An 18,172-nucleotide genomic window follows, 5' to 3' on the forward strand; every position below is an offset into this window, starting at 1 on the left:
GGGAAGGGCCAGTGTGCAGTGATTGCATGTTACTGGCCCACAAGCCTTCCCCCGACGTCAGTTCTGACGTAGGGGGCCGGCGATGTGCAGTCGCTGCATGCTGGCCCTTCCCTTCCTAGAGTTGTGGCGAGTGGCGGCGGACCGGGGGCAGAGAAAGAATCGATGGCAGGGAAGGAGGAAGGCAGGCTTCGGCGTGGCAGGGAGGGAGGGAGGACAAAGGACAAAGGCTGGAAGGCAGAGAGGGGGAGGGGGCACGAACTCAGGACATGGGAGGGAGGATGAAGGACAAAGGCTGGAAGGCTGGAAGGCAATGAGGGGGAGGGGGCACAAACTTGCGACATGGGAGGGAGGACGAAGGACAAAGGCTGGAAGGCAGAGAGGGGGAGGGGGCACGAACTCAGGACATGGGAGGGAGGATGAAGGACAAAGGCTGGAAGGCTGGAAGGCAATGAGGGGGAGGGGGCACAAACTTGCGACATGGGAGGGAGGACGAAGGACAAAGGCTGGAAGGCAGTGAGGGGGAGGGGGCACAAACTTCGACATGGGAGGGAGGGAGGACGAATGGCAAAAGCTGGAAGGCAGTGAGGGGGAGGGGGCATGAACTTCGGACATGGGAGGGAGGGAATAGAAAGGGACAATTGTTGGGCCTAAGTAAAGGAAGGAAGGAGACTCATGAAATCACCAGACAACAAAGGTAGGGAAAATGATTTTATTTTCAATTTAGTGATCAAAATGTGTCAGTTTTGAGAATTTATATCTGTTGTGTGTATTGTGTGTATATAAAAAATTAAAGGAACAGGGTGCAGAGCCTGGCAGGGAAGGGGAGACAGGGTGCAGAGCTTGGCAGAGAAGGGGAGACAGGGTGCAGAGCCTGGCAGGGAGGGGTGACAGGGTGCAGAGCCTGGCAAGGAGTGTGAGGTTGGGTGCAGAACCTGGTAGGGATTGAGAGAGGGGCTGGGTGCAGAGCCTGGTATATATTAGTACACATTGGTTCAGAATGTTTTTTTTCCCTTGTTTTCCTACTCTAAATCTAGGGTGCGTCTTATGGAGCAAAAAATACGGTAACCAGCTTGTTTGCTCCTAACTGGAACAGTTGCCGTAGTGTATCGTTAATAGCTCTTGACAGCCATCCTTTTGAGAGCCAAACTGCACAGTGATACCATAAAAGTATATGAAATGGGCTCTAGGCAGTTGGAGGTAACAAGGATTCACTCACAATGGAAGAGGTGAGCTGATTGCCTACCTGCATTTCCATGTAAAGGAACTGCCATACTTCATTGGGGCCATTGGAATAGAAAGAAGAACCTTTCCCATCCTTTGCTCTTTGAGCTCTATCAAAGGGCTGCCTCTTCTGAGACTTCATTGATTAGAAAGATGAACCTCTTCTCCTAGTAAAACGAAAATAACCCCACTTCTTTATCTTCAAGAAGACACTGTGGCATGGCCTAGTCCAATTTCATCAGGTCCTTTTTGAACAGCAGCTGCCTCTGTAGGGAAGCTTGCTCTGGTGAGTCTTAGAAGTTGAATCCACAGCCTGCATACCACCACCACTACAGAAGCTACAGACCAAGTCTTAGAGCACATTTGCCAAGAAGATGTCTCCTGACTCCAGTCTTTGGACTTTGGCAACTGCTGGATCTGGCACTATATGACTCTCAAAATCATAAAAAGCCTCAAATGTCAGAGGAGGTTAGAATAAATAGTTGATAAGAGAAGCTTGCTCTTACATTCTCAACTCTGAGAGCACAATCAGCAGTTGGTAATGAAAAGAATAGCAATAAAGCCAATAGATCATAATTTTTCAATAAACAAATAACAGAGAAGAAGGCCGTACGCCCGCAAAGCAGTGAAGATCCCCGGATCATGATGCCGACCCCAGGAACACCCCCTTATGGTCTGCACCCAGGGTGGACCGCCACTCTTCCACCCTAGGTACGCCACTGTAGAAGACCTCTTAGCAGTTAGACATGATAGAGAGCTATAGTTGACAATAGACTTCAGAAAGAACAGTAACCTATAAAAAGACTTTAACAATCAAAATTTTAAATGCTGCCATTCTCTCAAAAGTTGAGAAAACAGAGTGGACATCAGCAGCTGGAGGAGTGAAAATGCCATGTAAGAAATGAGCAAAGTGGAGGACAAATGACAGATAAACTAGCTTTACAGTACACCCTCCAGGACACATTTCTCGCTAATAGTTACAGCAGAAGAGTTACTTCTCAAGCCCTAAAACTTCTGGAGAACCCAACCCATGAAATCAGCAACCACCACTAACCGTTAAGAGGTTGTGTGACAGAACACAAATTGGTAGTGCTCTTTTATGTCGAAAGGGTGACAGGTCACATAGGAAAACTGTTAAAGAATAACATCACTAAATCAGCCTACAGTGCACCACAAAAACTTGTTTTAGTATATGACCTTAGAAAATCATCCTTCCTAACCCCCATCAAAACTGCTAGTGGACCCTGAAGAAAACCACAGTATGATGGCTGAAATGTCGGTTTTACCTATCCAGACTCGGTGAAATCCGGACAACTGCAACAATCATGGCACTAGCTATGGAAGCCTAAGAAAACATACACAGCACAGGTTTCTTAGATACAAGATGAGAGAAGTTAGGGAAAGCAGTAAAAAAATGTCCACTAAACACACATCATGAATTGAATGTAGACATACTTGTAAAAGACTATAGGTACATCGGGACATATTCATTTCCTACTTGTTAAAATAGGCTTTAGTATTAAGCTATACCCTTACAGCGTAATAGGTATCTTAGTACTTTTTATATTTAGTTAAACATAAATGGAGTCTATAGTGATCATCTGTTTCTCTGGTTATATGCAGCCAATTCTTTCACTCATCTGCTAGTTAGTAAAGAGGTGCTTTTAAGAATAACTTTTGAGGATTCACATAATATGGCCAGCAGCACATTTTTTATCATTTCTCCACTTTAGCTAGCTATCTATGCTTCTTGTGTTATATAGAATGAGATTTTATTGGATGAGCAAGAAGGGGTGGGCCTTTAGTCAAATATTTTGGTTCTCCATTTTAATGTAATTGCATTATTAAACTCCAAGAAATGTGAGACTACCTCTCCATTAGCCTATCCCTGATGCCTGGCATAAATCCCCACATTTCTCATATTAACCCTTAGGGCTTATTTGATTGCTTTCAGATGGCAGGAGTCAGGAAGGAGCACATACTGCTGTTGTTTCTCTCCTCTGCTAATTTTTCTGATCAGGCTGGGTTGGTGAGTCTTGTAGTCTACAGGGTGTGCATAGGTCCAATTACAGAGAAAAAACTGGAATAGGAAGATGGACAGTTAACAAGTTCTTGCCATTGCACACCTGTAGCTCCTGCCAGCTTCAGGAGAATGCACAGAGGAAGGCGAGAACAAGTTTGCAGGTAGCTGTAGCTCTGGCATGTCTAGCAGGTGATTTACCAGGGCAAAAATGTACCTTGGAACTGCTGAATTGTCCTTAGTAATCATTAGGGCCTTGAGTGTGTATCTAGTTTGCCTGTGTCTTAATCTTGCCCAGTCTAATGTTGTTGTAGATGCCTTGGTTGGAAACCTGTTGACTCCAGACCTCAGTTTGGCATTAAAATAGGAAAACGGCTGTAAATTTAAATAATGGATAAAAAATATAGGTTAGGAAAATGTTGATCGTAATAATGGCCTTCTTAAAGGTATGCCAAAACTATTCAATTTCTCCATTCTTTTTAAGTAATCTCAAATTTTCACTCAGCTTTTCCCTTTTCTTCTTTTTAGAACTATTTGTCTCTCACTCTGACAAGGAAAAAGTTCTGCCACACATTGTCTGAGTCAGCTAGGGTAGAACTTTAAATATAATTTTTGGTGCTTTGTGTAGGAGTTGCATTTCTTTCAATGTGATTTAAAAAAATTATGCCTGTAGCTCTTCAGGTGCTAATTGCATAATACTGTACAAGACGTGTAGCTACAGGCAGTGGAATCATTTGATTTTTCTTTAGTGATTTCAAAACCTCGTTGTAAAAAAATGTTGGTATTTTTTTTTTTTATCTTACTGTCTATAAAAGTAAAAATGTTCAAATTAATAAATTGAAAATGGCAAGCCTGAACAATTTGCTGATATTTACCAGCAATTGTGTGTGTGTGTTTTTTGATAGGACACAGGACTTAACGTTATAAACTAACATTTATGTTTACCATTTTATGAGTTGAATAAGAATTTCAGTTTACTTGATATATGATTATCATGTATTTATGTAGCACATTTCATTCCAACCAGATTCCAACTTTATTTTTTGTTTTATTAAATCATTACTCTTTAAAACATGCTTGTAGCCACTTTGGAGGTAGAGATTTTATTCTTTCCAACCCAATGGAATTTTGAAAGAATTGTAGAAAAGGGGTTGATTACTATAATTGCTGGTTTATAATTTAATTTTTTGATAGTTCATTTCCATTAACATTTTCTTTGTCTTTGATGCCATCCTCAATTTTATTTGCCTTTTTTAAAGCCAAATTTGATTATCATCTCACTTATTCTTATGATGCCTGGCAGTGAAATGGCCGCATATTTTACCAGTTTGATCTCCAATTACCAAGGCTTCCGCAAATGGGATTAATGATATCCAAAAACAATAAAATTACATCTTTAACCTATTTTTCATAGTTGGTTACTGAGTGTACTGGTATATGAATTTTAACAATATTGTTATCACAATGTATAAGTTACCCAGTACAGTATTTCAAAAGACTATATTGTACATAAAAGCATGAAATATACCATACTAGTACTGTATGTCTACCATCAGGGTATTATTATCCAGAAGAAACATCATCACATGTGGTACAGCAATTCCATCAGTTTGGTTGGTGATATACCGGCACCTTGTGACACAGGCATAAAAACCTTGAGCTTCATATTGGTAAGAATCACCCTCGTATACAGTACAGTATACTGGTTTTTAAAGTTGGATTACCAGTATCATAATTTTCATAGATCTTTTGTAGTATTATTCATGCACTACAAGCCAGATGTTTTTCTTGAGACTTCATCCTTCTTACAATTCTTAACCCATTTATCATGGAAATGCTGTATTTCCTTAGCTACAAAATCATTAACATACTTAACTTCTAATGGCAACATTGTTACCAAACAGGTCACCTATAAAACTATGCCTATTTGGATATGAAAACATTAAAGCATAACAAAATATATGTATACAGTGGTACCTTGGATTACGAGTATAATCCGTTCGAGGAGCATGCTCGTAATCCAAAATGCTCGTTTATCAAAGCAAAGTTCTCCTTAGAAAATAGTGGCAACACCGAAGATTTGTTCCAGAACCCGGGGTCTGTATCTGTCGGGTGCCGGATGCTGCAGCGCCGCCTCCTCCGTCCGTCATCCGAAGAAGAACCCCACAGTGCTGCTTCGGGGGGGGATGCCTCTAATGTCCGCCAGCCGCCGGAGAACCCTGCAGTGCCGCTTCAAAGGGATGCCTCCTCCATCTGCCGGCCAGCCCTCCACGTCGGATGCCCCCTGCATGCTGGAGAGCTCCCTCCCGAGCCCACACAGCCGAGCGCCGCCCCACCCGCACGCCGCGCACGACATGTACAATGCCGATGATTGACGCTGTGCGCGTCACACGCAATTCGCAGGCGGGACGGCACCCTGCTGTGCAGGCCCAGACAGAGGTCCTCCAACCTGCGGAAGCCACCCGACATGGAAGGCTGGCCAGAAGATGGAAGAGGAATCCCCCGAAGCGGCGCTTCCTAGACTGTAAGTGCTTGTTTATCGGGGTAGTGCTCGGTTTGCGAGTCAAAAGTTTGCTGAGTGTTTTGCTCGTCTTGCAAAACACTCGCAAACTGGGTTACTCGCAAACCGAGGTTCCACTGTGTGTATGTGTGTGTGTGTGTGTGTATATATATATATATATATATATATATATATATATATATATATATATATATATATATATACTAATCTTTAAGCCCGTTACATTAACGGGTGTTAGAGTAGATGTCTGTCTGTCTGTTTTTGGGTTTTTTTCTTTGTCTCTCTGTCCTTGCATGCTGCCTGTCTGTCTGTCATTTTTTCTGTCTGTGTCTCTCCCTATATCCTTAGTGCCCTCAGTGCCTCCTTCCTATTTCCTTAGTGCCCCTTGTGCCTCCTTCCCATGTCCTTAGTACCCCTTCCTAAGTCCTTACCTTAGTGCCCCAGTGCCTGCGTACTGTGTCCTTAGTGCCCCAGTACTGTGTCCTTAATGCCCCCAGTGCTTCCTTCCTATGTCCTTAGTGCCCCCAGTGCCTCCTTCCCGTGTCCTTAGTGCCCCCAGTGCCTCTGTCTTGCTTAGTGCCCTCAGTGCATCCTATGTCCTTAGTGCCCCTTTCTATGTCCTTAGTGCCCCCAGTCCTCCTTCCTATGTCCCCATCATTATCTTCCAGACTTTGTCCCACCCCCACCCCCGATGCCTCCCTGCCTGCCTGCCTCCCATCCCCCTGAGCAGCATGTTTCCATTTAAACCCCCCACCCCCCTGATGCCAGCCTGCCTTCCTCCCATCCCCTTAAGCAGCATTTAACCCCCCCCCCGCACCGACCCTACCCAGCACACCCGAAACCCCCGTAGATCCTCCCAGCTGACCCTCCCACCGCTAGACAGCCGACAAACCTCCCAGCTCCAGCAGCGTCCGAGGCAGAGTAAACACGCTGCTTCACGGTCTTCTACTGCCCTAATTTCCTCTGCTGCGTCTCTGATGATGTCATCAGGTACGCGGCAGAGGAAATTAGGCCAGTATAAGGTTTGTGTTCGTCTCGCGGTGGGTCGGCTGGGAGGGTCAACGGGGGTCTCTGGTGTGCCGGGTAGGGTCAGCGGCCGGGGGGAGTGAGTTGTGGCGTGTTACTGGTGTGCCGGGTAGGGTCAGCGGGAGGGGGGGAGTTGCGACGTGTTACCTGTCGCCAGTGCTTAGATGCGCGCATGCGTACTCTTACCTGCCACAGCCCGACAGATCAGGGATCAGGGAACAAGGGGTAAGAGTGCGTATGCGCGCTTAGCATTTTATTATATAGGATATATAAAATTTTTTTTAAACAGGAAAAAGGTGGTGGTCTATGTGAGCAACAGGGAAGTACTGTAGGACCAGTTCCGGATGCTAGGAAGGTGAAGATCAGAATGCAGAGGATAGCATTCTCGGAGATCCTGCCGGTACCCAGGACTGATGAGAAGAGGCAGATGGATCTGCAAGCAGTCAATGCGTGGATGCGGCGCTGGTATGAGGAAGAAGGATTCCACTTCGTGCGCAACTGGACGACGTTCTGGGGGAAGAGCAAACTATACAGGAAGGACGAACTCCACCTCAGCAGAGACGAAACGAGGCTACTTGCAAGCAACATCAAGAAAGAAGTTGAGAAGTTTTTAAACTAGGAAGAAGGGGAAAGCCGACAATCGACCGAGAGAGAGAGTCGATGGTTCGGAAACCGGTATACCCGGAGGATACCGTGCAAGAAGATAGAGGGAAAGACTCACTGGATCACAGGCAAGACAGATCGAAAAGGACACAAGAGGGAAGGAAATGCAAGAAAGGAACAGGTCACAAACTCAAGTGTATGTACACGAAGGCAAGGAGCCTTAGGAATAAGATGGGTAAATTAGAAGCTATGGCACAAAAAGATAACGTTGACATCATAAGCATCACAGAAACATGGTGGACTGAGTAAAATTTCTGGGCCATGGTGCTACTGGGATACATAAGTACATAAGTACATAAGTAGTCGCCTCCGCCGGGGCAGACCAGAGGTCCATCCAGCCCAGCGGTCCGCTCACGCGGCGGCCCATCAGGCATATTGCCTGGTCAGCGGTCCCTGACTAATTTTATGCCTACCTCTACACTTATCTCTAAACCTTCCACTGCTCTTATCTGTACCCCTCAATCCCTTTGTCTTCCAGGAACCTATCCAGGTCATCCTTGAAACCCTGTACTGTGCTATTTCTTATCACGGCCTCCGGAAGGGTGTTCCATGTGTCCACCACCCTCTGTGTGAAAAAGAACTTCCTTGCGTTTGTTTTAAATCTGTCCCCCTTCAATTTCATCGAGTGACCCCTTGTTCTTGTGGTTTCTTTCAAATTGAAAAATCTGTCTTTGTCAACCTTTTCGATGCCCCTCAGGATCTTGAAGGTCTCTACCATATCTCCTCTGAGTCTCCGCTTTTCCAGGGAGAACAACCCCAGCTTCTTCAGTCTGTCAGTGTATGTAAGGTTTTCCATACCCTTAATCAGTTTAGTTGCTCTTCTCTGGACTCCCTCAAGCATTGCCATGTCCTTTTTGAGGTACGGTGACCAGTACTGTACACAGTATTCCAGATGCGGGCGCACCATAGCCCGGTACAGTGGCAGGATGACTTCCTTCGTTCTGGTCGAGATACCCTTCTTAATGATACCTAACATTTGGTTTGCTTTCCTCGAGGCTGTGGCGCATTGTGCCGACGCCTTCAATGTCGTGTCTACCATCACTCCCAAGTCTCTTTCCAGATTTCTGACCCCTAGCATTGATCCCCCCATTTTGTAAGTGAACATCGGGTTCCTTCTCCCTATATGCATGACCTTGCATTTCCCTACATTGAAGCTCATTTGCCACTTTTTCGCCCATTCTTCCAATGTCGTAAGATCCCTTTGGAGATTCTCGCAGTCAACCGTGGTTTCAACCTTGCTGAATAGTTTGGTGTCATCTGCGAATTTGATGACCTCGCATTTTGTTCCCGCCTCCAGGTCGTCAATGAATACAAACTATACTGCAGAGACAGAGTGGCTCAAAAAGGTGGGGGCATTGCCATATACGTCAAAGAGGGAATTGAATCTACTGGAGAGAACATGCCACAACTGATGGATAAGTTAGAGTCTCTATGGGTCAAAATTCCGGGAACAAATGGCCTGGAAACGAAGATCGGCATCTATTTCCGACCCCCAGGGCAGTCCAAAGAAATTGACGGAGAAATGACGGATGAGATTAAGCGCAACTGCAAGGGAGGCAATGCAGTTATCATGGGTGACTTCAACTATCTGGGAATAGGCTGTAACCTAGGCACCTCCGGCTGCGTTAGGGAGACCAAGTTCTTGGATGCTGTAGGCGATTGCTTCCTGGAACAACTTGTCAAGGAAAATACTAGAGGAAATGCAATTCTGGACTTTATTCTAAAAGGCCTGCGAGGACCGGCACAAGATGTAGAAGTAGAAGGGAAACAGTGATCACAATATGATCCGCTTTGATCTGGATGCAGGGGAGAAACATCGGTCCAAAACGACAGCCACGGTGCTGAGCTTCCGAAAAGGGAATTATGAATGGATGAGACTCATGGTAGGGAAGAAGATTAAGAAGAGGATAAGCACTGTAAAAACGCTAGAGCAATCTTGGTCTCAAGGACACAGTCACCAAGGCACAAAATCTATATTTACCGCATATCAACAAAGGATCCAAGAGAAAAAAGAACAAAGAACTGGCGTAGCTCACTGTAGAGGTGAAGGAAGCGATCAGAGATAAGAAAACTTCGTTTAAGGAATGGAAAAGGTAAAAAACAGATGAAAACTGGAACAAGCACAAACAACATCAACGCAGGTGCTATAAGGCGGTAAAAGGGGCCAAAAGAGACTACAAGGAAAAAATAGCCAAGGAGGCGAAGAACTTCAAGCCGTTCTTTCGATATATTAAGGGGAAATGATCTGCGAAGGAAGCGGTGGGACCGTTGGATGACCATGGAATAAAGGGAGTGCTAAAGGAGGACAAAGCAATTGCTGACAAACTGAACACATTTTTTTGCGTCTGTATTTACCGAAGAAGATTACACAGCATACTATATGCTGGAAATTGAGATGGAAAGCTGTCAGGATTGACGGTCAGTCTAGAGGAGGTGTGTAGGCAGATTGATAGGCTTAAGAGCGATAAATCCCTGGGACCGGATGGCATCCATCTGAGGGTCATCAAGGAACTGCAAGGGACCATAGCTGAACTACTTCAACTAATAGCCAATCTTTCGATTAAAATTGGGAAAGATTCCAGAAGACTGGAAGCTGGCAAATGTTAAGCCGATCTTCAAGAAGGGTTCAAGGGGAGATCTGGGAAACTACAGACCGGTGAGTCTGACCTCGGTACCGGGAAAGATGGAAGAGTCGCTGATAAAGGACCGCATCTTTGATCACCTGGATCAAAACGGGCTGATGAAGACCAGCCAGCACGGGTTTAGCAAAGACAGATCGTGTTTGACGAACTTGCTGCACTTCTTTGAGGGAGTAAACAGACAAATAGACAAGGGTGACCCGGTCGACATTGTGTATCTGGATTTTCAGATACACAATGAACGACTACTTCGGAAAATTGCAAGCCATGGAATCGATGGTGAACTACTCACGTGGTTTAAAAACTGGCTGGAGCATAGGAAACAGAGAGTGGGGGTAAATGGACAATACTCAGACTGGAAGAGCATCACCAGTGGAGTGCCGCAGTGCTTGGTGCTTGGACCCGTGCTCTTCAACATCTTTATAAATGATCTGGACATTGGTACGAGTGAAGTGATTAAATTTGCGGAAGATACGAAGTTATTCAGAGTAGTGAAGACACAGGGGAATTGCAAAGATCTGCAATGCAATATAATCAAGCTCGAAGAATGGGCATTGACATGGCAGATGAGGTTCAACGTAGGTAAGTATAAAGTGATGCATGTAGGTAACAAAAATCTCATGCACGAATACAGGATGTATGGGGCGGTACTTGGAGAGACCTCCCAGGAAAGAGACTTGAGAGTTCTGATCGACAAGTCGATGAAGCCGTCCGTGTAATGTGTGGCGACGAAAAGGGCAAACAGAATGCTAGAAGTGATAAAGAAGGGGTTCACAAACAGATCGGAGAGGGTTATCATGCCGCTGTACCGGGCCATGGTGCGCGTCCAGCACTGGTTGCCGTACATGAAGAAGGACATTCGAAAGGGTCCAGAGAAGAGCGACTAAGATGGTTAAGAGGCTGGAGGAGTTGCCGTACAGTGAAAGATTAGAGAAACTGGGCCTCTTCTCCCTCGAACAGAGGAGATAGAGAGGGGATATGATCGAAACATTCAAGGTACTGAAGGGAATAGATTTAGTAAATAAGGACAGGTTGTTCACCCTCTCCAAGGTAGGGAGAACGAGAGGGCACTTTCTAAAATTGAAAGGGGATAGATTCCGTACGAACGTAAGGAAGTTCTTCTTCACCAAGAGAGTGGTAGAGAACTGGAACGCTCTTCCGGAGTCTGACATAGGGGAAAACACCCTCCAGGGATTCAAGTCAAAGTTGGACAAGTTCCTGCTGAACCAGAACGTACGCAGGTAGGGCTACTCTCAGTTAGGGCGCTGGTCTTTGACCAGAGGGCCATCGCATGAGCGGAGTACTGGGCACGATGGGCCACTGGTCTGACCCAGCAGCTGCAATTCTTATGTTCTTATGTACCAAATGATGAACAATTGATTCTGTACAGCCGTTCTACTGGCTCAGTCTTCAGTAGAATTTCCCTACGCTTTATGCCAAACTCTGTGAGAAAAATACTTATGGAGGTCTGGCGCGGGTTCCCCTGTAAAATTCCATAAGACAAATAACATTGGCGCACCCATGAACATTCCAAGACTGAATGCGGAGATAAAGCAAAACTTTTCCAATAGCTCTCTAATGCCCTCTGGTGGATCACATCAGGGTCACCACTGAAGAACTGGTTGCTCAAGCCCTTCACTGGGAATGACTAGCAACGCCCTGTTATAGTTTTTTGAATCCAAACGGTTTATTGTATCAATAAAAATCAATGCATTCAAAAAATATACAAAACAAAAACTAATTCAATGATTAGTAATCCAATAAACTATAACAGGGGAGTGAGTTTTATGACCTCATGCTAGCAAATGAGGGATAGAATGTTTCACTCTACCTTTTCCCCTTATGCTTTACCTTTTATACCCTCCCCTTGCATATATTATTTCTATAAGCCTATAATTTTCTGCCAAGCTTTGGGTTTTAGCAAATCTGCTTAAGATAACACATTTCCCCTTTGATTTTTGGTTTGCATAGCCATACCCCTAGACAGACCACCTCACCCCCTCCCAACCTGAACTGTCTGGTTACTTTTCAGCTTACTTTGGTTTGGGGAACTGACCTTGTCCATGTCTGCTGTTCTTGATAAGCTGTCTTTTGCTGAAAAGTTACATGCTGGTTTTTTCATATTTGCAGTTACTGCTTGTTCAAGGCCATACCTGATCCACATACTGTGCTGGACACAAAATACTACATTCTTGCTGTGTCTGCAAGAATGTAGTGGCTCAGACAGCTAGCAACACAAACAAAAAAGGAAGAACCAACAGGGTCTGCAGTAAAGGGTCGAAGACAAAACAAGGAAAACTGCAGTCACACATACAATGATACAGGCAAAGTTTATTAAATTGATTGCAGTTAAAAACACCTTAAACATCTAGCAGCCTATGCATAAATTGTCCTTTGGTGTTTGTTTTCACACAGGTTTTAGTTTGTTTTTCTGTTCTATTTGTTCCCTTTCCAACCTGGGACACCTGAAGAAAGCGTGTACCAAAACACTGACTGTGCTGGGTCCAGTGGTTTAGTTTTAAGGTGTTGTTTTTAACCGCAATTAATTTAATAAACTTTGCCTGTATCATTGTATGTGTGACTGCAGTTTTCCAATCGCCCACATAGCAGGCCATACACTTGACCTAGTCTTTATACAAAAAGATCAACCCTGCAACCCTCTCATCCAGCACTACAACTCTGAGCCAGTACTCTGGTCCGACCACTACCGTAAGACATTTCATCTCACAAACTCAGCTACAGAACCCCGGAGCAAGGATACCAACCCACTCAAAAAGATCTAACTCATCCGGCATCATCAAAATAGCCGAAACAACAGGAACCGAACTGACATCCCTCAAAAAAGCTGCTGTATCAAACTGGCATGCGCAATTCAAGACCCTGTATGAAAGCCTAGCAGAAACCAAGGAAATACAACCTAATGCTCATTGCTTCTCCTCCCCCTGGTTTATAGATGACCTCAGGAAAAAGAAGAGAGAAATTGGTGCAAATCCAAAGACAAAGCCTACTGGAAAAACCTGCTAGATGAGTACAAACTAGCCATCAATGATGCAAAAAGGACTTCCTATACTAATTTTCTACAGAAAAGCTTTGAACAGATTAAGGAACCTCTTCATGCTGACAAAAAACTTGCTCAAAGAAACAACTCCTCCCCCCCTCCCAAAAACAGACCTGGACAGTGAAACCCTGTCTGTCTACTTCCAAGAAAAAAATCAATCACATACATGCAAACACCTGAAATAATCCTCCCCCTCTCTATGAGAGAACCCAGAAACAAAACTCTCGATCACTTTGAACCAGCATCTCATGACGACCTAGCAAAAAGAATCGCTGTGCTGTGACCTTCTGGATCCATTCTCAACCTGTGCCTACTGAATCTCCTGATGGCCAGAAAAGATGCCTTTGTTGAATTGATCCTACCTCTAATAAATTCCTCCCTGCAATCGGGAATGGTACTGCAAAGCTGGAAATCGGCAATCAGGCCAATCCTAAAAAAAAAGCCAATCCTGGATCCAAACGAACCCAGAAACTACAGACCGGGAGTGGCAGTTACATACGATAGTAGATGAAGCAGTTGTGGATACACTGGTCTACTCGGTGGGTAGATGCCGCGAGAAACTAAAAAACTAGCAGACTCAACAGGCAAGAAGAGCAAGCTCCCGACGTTTGAACGCTGCCTGACACCTTTTCCTCCGGCAGCAGCATTGATTTCACCTTAAGGTGGATATAGTCGGGACCAAGCTGCAGCTCTGGGAGAGGCTGCCACGTGATAGCTGGATGCTGAGACGAGCAACTCTCTGGAGGATTATGGATATATTCGATTTTTTTCAGGGACTGGGACCTGAATCAACCGTGAACTTTTATTATGTGCGACACCTCATCCCCTACATTCCTGCCAGCGCTCTCAAGTTATTAAGTCAAAATAAACTTGGGGAGGAATTATCTGAGCTCTAGATGGCGACTGTGCCTTAGAGAGCACACCAAGCTCCCTAGCTTCTCCCAACACTTGGCACAACTTTTCGTAACTTTCCAGCAGCCCCAGGGGCCCACCCGACCCCCCTCCCGACCGCCGCAGGGACTCCTCCGAGGGCCCTGAATTCCGAATTTGCTCGGGAAAGAAGGGTTTTTGGGTCCGTTTTCGTGGCTGAGAGGGAGGAAGAAATTGGAGATGGAACCCGGATCGCTGTTTTTTCTTCCAGCTAGAAGCCATGGCGAACCTCCATTTTGGCTGATTTTTTTTTTTTTTTCCCCTCGCCGGTCATCTTTTTTTCATTACTTTTTTTCCTATTCTTATTCATTGTTTCAAGTCTATTTTCGTAGCTATTTATATTTTGTGAGGGAGGAAAGCAATTCTTTAATGTTTTTCTTGTAATTTGCAAAAAACAAAAGGAATTGACCCCAAAATATCCACAAAGAAGAAAATCCAGAGAAAACCAAAAAAACTCTGTGGAGTGACGATGTTCCCAAAAGGACTTTATTTGAAAGTATCAAGGTTCCAAAGGTACACTAAAATCATCCACATAAAATAATTCCATTCACATAAAAGTAAATCATCCACATAAGAACCTTAAAGGACCTAGTCCGCTAGGGATACAGGACCCAACATGGTCCGCGTTTCGACAAAAAGTCTTCTTCAGGGGTCCCTGGGGGTCCTATAAAGGTGAATACGTGGGAAACAATTGTGTTGTGAACCGGAAGTGAGACACTGCTTGCATTTGCAATGGAAAGTCAGAGTGATTTTCAGTCTGGCTGTACTTGAATCAGCATCATGATTTGCTTACAGTGAAAGCAAACCATAGCAGCTTAGGACCTTACCTTTCTTTCAACTTTGATAGTAAATACCTGGATGCAAGACATCAAAGCCAAGTAGAACCCTCAAACCAAATAACAAATTAAAAGATGATGAAAACTAAGGACAAAACACCAGAAGAGAACTGTTCAGTCCACAGTACTGCTTTGAGCCTTTAAGACTTTTTTAAATAAAGGAAATCGCTAAACTGAGGATTCCCTCGGGCGTGGGAGGGCACTCCACCCCTCACCGATGCTCCAGCCACTGAACCAGTTGGAGGGCTCAGCGGGAAACCTTGCTTGTTTAAAAGTTCCCCTTTCCTTGGCTCAGCCATTTTGTTCTTCTCGGAGCAACTGAGGATCCCATCGGGCGTGGGAGAGTACTCCGCCCATCACCAACGCTCCGGCCACTGAGCCAGTTAAAAAACTCAGCACCTAACGGTGTACAGCCGTTCGACACACCGTCTAAGGCACAAGTCTCAATTACTTGCTACCAACAAACACCTAGAGAAAGATCAACTCTCTAACTCCCCAGGAAATCACCTACAACCTCATGCCCACCAATCCCTTACCTCATATCTTTCACAATGAAAGCTATACTACAAACACAAACTACCCTACTGATGATCATCTTGCTCCTAACCAACGGGAAGGCTGCAGCAAACAACATCTCCCCAATACCAATTATTTCAACTACAAATAGAATTCACCACCCAGCCAGGAGAACCATTACAGATAGATTCATAAACTCCCAGACCTGCATACACCACATCATCAACACCAACATGGAGGAGAAGACCAACAAATCCTTCCAGGACTAAACCAACCCCCCAACCAAGAGCACTTGTCTACCCAAAAGCAACAAATAGTGTGCAAACAGAATACACTGCACTAACATGTGCCTACATAAATATCAGAGCTCTAGGCCCAAAGACAGAACACATAAAAGACTGGATAAAAACCGAAAATCTAGACTTCCTCTTCCTCACTGAAACCTGGCTAACCTCAGATTCGGACCACAGGATAACGGAAGTTTGCCTGAAGGGATACAAGATAACAGTGGTCTGCAAGGAATAAAAAAAAGGAGGAGGTCTAGCCATCTTAGTCAGAAACTCCCTAAACTTAAACATACTAGACAAAACGTCCACCCAATATATGGATCTACTAGCCTGCCAACTTTCATGCAACACACTAAAAGGATCCATAACTAAGGTGAGCATACATCCCGTTTTGAATGGGACTGTCCTGTTATTAGATCTCCTGTCCCATTGTCCCCAAACACAGCTTCGATATGCCGAAATGTCCCGTTTTCAGAGACAGCGTCCCGAAGCTGTGCAAGGGGACAACGGGACAGGTGATCGCTTCCCCTCCATCCCTGCCGCGTCAAAGCCAGCCTCCCTCCTTCCCTACCTCCAGCGCCTGATTTAACCTTCCCCCCCCCCCCAGTCCGCTGCCGTTGCTTTCCAGCCTCTCTCCTTCCCCTCCACCCCAGCGGTTGGATGAAGATGTTAAAGAGCATGGGTGACATAGTTGATCCCTGCGGTACACCTATGCCTGTTATTTTCCAGGTGCTTATATTCCCCTGCCATTCTACCCTCGTTAGTCTTTTTGTAAGAAAAGATTCTATTCAAGCCATGCCATTTCCTTTAAGGCCCAGGACCATACATCTCGATTTTAGTAATGGGTTTTGGACAAGGTCAAAAGCTGCTGAGAGGTCCAGGAATCCCAGTAGCACATCCTCTCCTTTAGCATGGCACTTAAGAACCGAATACCTTGTACTGCTGTTAGCACGGTTTCTGTGCTCAGGTGTCTTCTGAACCCTGGCCAAGTTTTGGCCTGTTTGGGCCTGGCCAAGTTTTGACCTGTTTTCTAGGAAAACTGATATTTGTTGGCAGGCTAGTTTATCCTCCCTATTTTCTGATAACATTTCAGCATCTGTCTGCTCATCCTGGCCAGGCAGACGATAATGCTTCTATCACTATCCTTTTTCCCTTTACATATGTGATTTCTGTCCATAGGGATTCCAAGGTGTCTTAAGGGCCTGTAGAATTTTTAATCTATTAATTCAAGGTTCTCTTTAATGTATAATTACATTAATGTAAAACAATTACAGACAGTTCAGAACACAGCCCTCAGAATCATCTACTCACTAGGCAAATACGACCACATCACCAAAGCATACTTAGACTCACACTGGCTACCAATAAAAGCAAGATCTCAGTTCAAATTCTACTGTCTACTATACAAGGTAATACATGGAACAGCACCCAGCTACCTAAACAACAGACTACACCGTAACCTCTCACACAGATCAAGGAGAACCCAGAGCCTATTCACTCACCCCCCTCTCAAAGGAACACGACGAAAGAAACTATATGACAGCCTTTTAGCGACACAGGCAGCAAAGATCGATACTACCATCACCAATCTACTGACCAAATCAATAGACATTAAAGCATTCCGAAAAGAAATCAAAACTCATCTCTTCAAAAAACACTTCCCATCATCATAACCTCACAAAAGTTTAAGATAATGCTCTCATGACTACCCAAACACCACCACCAGCAACACCCGAATCCGAACAGTATTATCTCTACTCGTCTAAACAACAGAATCCGGACAATATTATCTCTATTCGTCTAAACAACCTATCACTATCTACTATCTACTACCAATTTATCCTGGAAAAGTCCAGAACAACAATTGTAACTTAACGCATTCTTGTTTATATGTACTGCAATGCTACTGGAAATGTCCAGTCTTCTAACATGTAATCCGCTTAGAACCGCAAGGCACAAGCGGAATAGAAATCACTTATGTAATGTAATGTAATGTAATATAATGCTATGCCTCCAGCAATATAATTTGTACCCTGGTATGACAGTGTACCATTGGCTATCTGAGTCTCCCACCCCGCTACTTCAATTCATGACCTCTAGTTCTGCTTCCCTGTCTCTGAAAAAGATTCAGTTGCTGCTGCCATTTTGGGATTGGAACTAGATTGGGCAGGAACAATCTCCAGTCACTTCTGCTCATGCCATATACATATTTTAAAGTTCTAGCAATCTAACCAAATTGTGACATTTTCATTCCGTTAACTATAAGATTTTGATTCATTCCAATGAAATCAAACAAATAAATGATAAACCTTTGAGTATAGTTCCTGGTATGCAGATCTTAAGTATGAGTTTTTCTGAGGTTATGCATGCATTACTGTTTTTCTCAGTGTGAGTCCCCAATATATGTATTTAATTGCTGGTGTTCCCAGTATTTCTTTGATGGATTTCAAAGGTT

The 18,172-nt window shown here is 44.5% G+C and overlaps 1 protein-coding gene across 1 annotated transcript in view; it reads left to right on the forward strand.

Annotated features, from left to right (window-relative positions):
- The window catches only part of CHD9 (chromodomain helicase DNA binding protein 9), a 499,652-nt gene that overhangs the window by 94,445 nt on the left and 387,035 nt on the right, over positions 1 to 18,172 (forward strand).

The sequence above is a fragment of the Geotrypetes seraphini genome, chromosome 4 (genome assembly GCF_902459505.1).
Source record: "Geotrypetes seraphini chromosome 4, aGeoSer1.1, whole genome shotgun sequence".
Lineage (NCBI taxonomy): Eukaryota > Metazoa > Chordata > Amphibia > Gymnophiona > Dermophiidae > Geotrypetes > Geotrypetes seraphini.